The sequence below is a fragment of the Schistocerca nitens genome, chromosome 8, assembly GCF_023898315.1.
Source record: "Schistocerca nitens isolate TAMUIC-IGC-003100 chromosome 8, iqSchNite1.1, whole genome shotgun sequence".
Taxonomy (NCBI): domain Eukaryota; kingdom Metazoa; phylum Arthropoda; class Insecta; order Orthoptera; family Acrididae; genus Schistocerca; species Schistocerca nitens.
In genome coordinates, this window is record NC_064621.1 from 506,850,409 (window position 1) to 506,855,745 (window position 5,337).

General features: G+C 50.1%; 1 pseudogene; it reads right to left on the bottom strand.

The window, feature by feature from the left end:
• Positions 1-2,430: 2,430 nt before the first annotated feature.
• LOC126199797 (5S ribosomal RNA) lies at positions 2,431-2,547 on the bottom strand (annotated as a pseudogene).
• Positions 2,548-5,337: the final 2,790 nt, after the last annotated feature.

A 5,337-nucleotide genomic window follows, 5' to 3' on the forward strand; every position in this document is an offset into this window, starting at 1 on the left:
ATACGCCCTCTCTCAAAGTCCGTCAACTGCACATACGGTTCACGTCCACGCTGTCGCGGCATGCTACCAGTGTTAAAGACTGCGATGGAGCTCCGTATGCCACGGCAAACTGGCTGACACTGACGGCGGCGGTGCACAAATGCTGCGCAGCTAGCGCCATTCGACGGCCAACACCGCGGTTCCTGGTGTGTCCGCTGTGCCGTGCGTGTGATCATTGCTTGTACAGCCCTCTCGCAGTGTCCGGAGCAAGTATGGTGGGTCTGACACACCGGTGTCAATGTGTTCTTTTTTCCATTTCCAGGAGTGTATTTAAGTGGAGACCTTATGTCGAACGGCATTTACATGAGGCAACAATTCAAAACGAACCTGCAGCCTTATCCATTAGTTCAGAAACTATCTTACCTGCGATAATATTCAAAATAATTAATTTCCTTGTTAGTCTGTGCCATTAGATAGGGCAGGGGAGCATAATACCTATTATTTATTGTATAATACAAATCACTCAGTATAACGTAATATGGAAATATTTTACCATCTATTTGGTTTCGTTGTTGCGGCGTAATATCTTGGTATTTCTTTCTCTGGAAGGAAAATAGCTTCTAACATGTAGATTACGGTGAGAGTGATTACATATGTGTTTGGCGAGATTCCAGAACTGATTAAATATCCCCTAGCCGTTCTAGCAGTGTTGGTATCACGTAAATCCTTTTTTGTAGCTACTGCTTTCCACTGACCCTATGAGAAGCTGTCTGGGTCCTTCTTCCAGCATGACTCCTTCCTCCACAGTTGTTTTCCCTCAGATTTTGACACCGTGGTAATTCAGCGGCATCCATGTGAGAGAAAGCGTGTTTCCTGATTCTTCCTAGAAAGCGCGCTCTCGGTATTTTAACAGTAAACTTTTCCGTGCTCAACGCATCTCTCGTACGGTTCGCTGCTGAAATTCGATGAGTACTAGAGTTTACCTATGCGTTCGTGAAAACGAAGGAGGAGGCGTTTTAAACGAAATAGCAGTTGCAACGGACAGGGGTCATTTGAATTAGATAGCTGTTTTATGAACGGTGAAAAATAGTTGTATGAAAATCCATACCTACACACTACGGTAACTAATTATCACGCTGGCATTGCTCTTTACTCTCTCTACTGGTGGGAAAACAGGCAGATCCACATCTAGAAATTAAAGCGTCATAAAGTGGTAACTTAATGAAAAATGTAATTACTACTAAACGTTCGAAAGTAAGTGGACATAGGTATTAAGCCTAGCAATTTGCATGTAAATCAGTGTGACTGGTCGGAAGCTATTAAATGTAGAGGCACAAACCCAATCATCGTTCTCATTGCCCGAAGAAATTAGCTCACGGAAACCGTTGAACTCTAAAGCTTCTTGCACGTACCAGTCATCTTGTGCAACTGCGGCAGAAGACTTCCGTTCCAATTCGGGAGCGGAAGTCTGAGAAAGAGCGGTCCGTAGAGCCTGTCGGAAGGCACGTAGCACACGAACGAATGTGTGACGTTTCTTAGCCGGCCGAAGTGGCCGTGCGGTTAAAGGCGCTGCAGTCTGGAACCGCAAGACCGCTACGGTCGCAGGTTCGAATCCTGCCTCGGGCATGGATGTTTGTGATGTCCTTAGGTTAGTTAGGTTTAACTAGTTCTAAGTTCTAGGGGACTAATAACCTCAGCAGTTGAGTCCCATAGTGCTCAGAGCCATTTGATTTTGTGACGTTTCTTAGAGTGTAGAAAACGCGCCATTGCACATCATATGCAACTCAGATAGACGAGTGTGGGCTTGGTGAGTGTCTGAGAGCCGATAATGGTGTATGTGCTTCAAGAAGACGGCCCTCGGTGTGTAAGAACTAAGGAAAAGCAGTCCTGAAATAACAAGTACTGAAGAAGTAGCGGTCATGTACGCTATACCTCGTGTTTAACTGATGAGACAACACAATATGACCATCTGCTCAGTAATGTGTTGGTCCACTTGGTCCCGTAAATTATGAGCCAGGGGTTTGTGGATGCGAATCTGGGAACCGATGGGTTAAAAAGGTGCGCATTTGGTGGCGAAGACATCAGCGTGGGTTCATTATCGTGCTCCTCAAGCTACTGTAACACGACACTGGGTTAAGACACGGACAGTAATCCTGATGCAAGATGCCACCGCCGTCAGAAAAGACATCAAACGTGAAGAGATACAGGTGGTCCGAAATAATATCCTCGTAGCCTAGACAGTCATGGCACTCACTCCGTCTTCAGGCCACGAGTGGCCTACCGGGACCATCCCACTGCCGTGTCACCGTCAGAGGAGGATGCGTATAAGGGGGGCTTGGGGTCAGCACACCGCTCTCCCGGTCGTTATGATGGTATTCTTGACCGAAGCCGCTACTATTCGGTCGAGTATCTCCTCAACTGGCATTACGAGGCTGAGAGCACCCCGAAAAATGGCAACGGCGCGTGGCGGCCTGGATGGTCACCCATCCAGTGCTGACCACGCCCGACAGCGCTTAACTTCGGTGATCTCACGGGAACCGGTGTATCCACTGCGGCAAGGCCGTTGACAGACAATCGTGGGCCCTTCGATTATTACCACAGGCCCAATGAAAGCCCAAGTAAACGTTCCCCATAGCATAAAACTGACCCCACCACCCTATTTCCGTGGCACCAGGTAGGTTTGGAGCAGCCGTTTGCCTGGATGATGGCGTATCTGAATGCGACCATCGACGTGGTGCAGCAAGAAACATGATTCATGCCACCAGGATACACCACTCCGTTGATCCATAGTCCAGTTCCGATGATCCCGTGCCCACCACTGTTGTAGCTGACAACGTCATTGGGCAAGTGGGGTAACTTAGTGATCGTCTGGTGGGGATCCCCATATTGAACAATTCATACTGAACGCTGTGCTCAGAAAAACAGCAGTCAGACCTACCACGGATCGCCACCTCTCTTGTTTTATACAGCAGGCAAGCCTCCGTCCTCTACGCTCTGTGCTAAAGTGTGGACGTTCAACGCCTTTGCACCTATTCGTGGCTTCACTGCCCTCCAACCACTTCCCATGGGTGCTCACTAGAGTAACTTCACCGTTTCCCATATTCTGTTCCCATGTGTCGGACCATAACGATCTAAATTCTGCCAAAGTCGCTTACGTCGTGAGTTTCCCAACCTTCTACTCGTATCGACGCTAGAATGACCCCTATTCGTCTCTGCTCTACTTATACAGGGTGAGTCACCTAATGTTACCGCTGGATATACACTCCTGGAAATTGAAATAAGAACACCGTGAATTCATTGTCCCAGGAAGGGGAAACTTTATTGACACATTCCTGGGGTCAGATACATCACATGATCACACTGACAGAACCACAGGCACATAGACACAGGCAACAGAGCATGCACAATGTCGGCACTAGTACAGTGTATATCCACCTTTCGCAGCAATGCAGGCTGCTATTCTCCCATGGAGACGATCGTAGAGATGCTGGATGTAGTCCTGTGGAACGGCTTGCCATGCCATTTCCACCTGGCGCCTCAGTTGGACCAGCGTTCGTGCTGGACGTGCAGACCGCGTGAGACGACGCTTCATCCAGTCCCAAACATGCTCAATGGGGGACAGATCCGGAGATCTTGCTGGCCAGGGTAGTTGACTTACACCTTCTAGAGCACGTTGGGTGGCACGGGATACATGCGGACGTGCATTGTCCTGTTGGAACAGCAAGTTCCCTTGCCGGTCTAGGAATGGTAGAACGATGGGTTCGATGACGGTTTGGATGTACCGTGCACTATTCAGTGTCCCCTCGACGATCACCAGTGGTGTACGGCCAGTGTAGGAGATCGCTCCCCACACCATGATGCCGGGTGTTGGCCCTGTGTGCCTCGGTCGTATACAGTCCTGATTGTGGCGCTCACCTGCACGGCGCCAAACACGCATACGACCATCATTGGCACCAAGGCAGAAGCGACTCTCATCGCTGAAGACGACACGTCTCCATTCGTCCCTCCATTCACGCCTGTCGCGACACCACTGGAGGCGGGCTGCACGATGTTGGGGCGTGAGCGGAAGACGGCCTAACGGTGTGCGGGACCGTAGCCCAGCTTCATGGAGACGGTTGCGAATGGTCCTCGCCGATACCCCAGGAGCAACAGTGTCCCTAATTTGCTGGGAAGTGGCGGTGCGGTCCCCTACGGCACTGCGTAGGATCCTACGGTCTTGGCGTGCATCCGTGCGTCGCTGCGGTCCGGTCCCAGGTCGACGGGCACGTGCACCTTCCGCCGACCACTGGCGACAACATCGATGTACTGTGGAGACCTCACGCCCCACGTGTTGAGCAATTCGGCGCTACGTCCACCCGGCCTCCCGCATGCCCACTATACGCCCTCGCTCAAAGTCCGTCAACTGCACATACGGTTCACGTCCACGCTGTCGCGGCATGCTACCAGTGTTAAAGACTGCGATGGAGCTCCGTATGCCACGGCAAACTGGCTGACACTGACGGCGGCGGTGCACAAATGCTGCGCAGCTAGCGCCATTCGACGGCCAACACCGCGGTTCCTGGTGTGTCCGCTGTGCCGTGCGTGTGATCATTGCTTGTACAGCCCTCTCGCAGTGTCCGGAGCAAGTATGGTGGGTCTGACACACCGGTGTCAATGTGTTCTTTTTTCCATTTCCAGGAGTGTATTTCGTAAACCACATCAAATGCTGACGAACCGACTCCACAGACCGAATGTGAGGAGAAGGGCTAGTGTAATTGTTTAAAACAAACCATACAAAAATGGACGGAAGTACGTTTTTTAACACAAACCTACGTTTTTTTAAATGGAACCCCGTTAGTTTTGTTAGCACATCTGAACATATAAACAAATACGTAATCAGTGCCGTTTGGTGCATTGTAAAATGTTAATTACATGCGGAGATATTGTAACCTAAAGTTGACGCTTGAGTATTACACTAGCCCCTCTGCTCACGTTCGGTCTGTGGAGTCGGTTCGTCAGTATTTGATGTGGTTTACGAAATATATCCAGCGGTAACGTTAGGTGACTCACCCTGTATACTTTCCTTACCCGCAACGACTGCAAGCGCCATTCGTTGTTGCTGTGGGCAATGGTCACAATACACTGAGATGCCAAAAGTCAGGCGATACCTCCCATTGTCGTGTCGCCGCTTCTTTCGCCCAGTGTAGTGCAGCAACTCGACGTGGCACGGACGCAAGTCGGTGCAAGTCCCCAGCAGAAATAATGAGCCATGCCGCCTCTATTGCTGTGCATAATTGTGGAAGTGTTGCCAAAATAGGATTTGTGCCCTAACTGACCTCTCGTTCATGTCTCATAAATGTTAGATACGATTCATGTCGC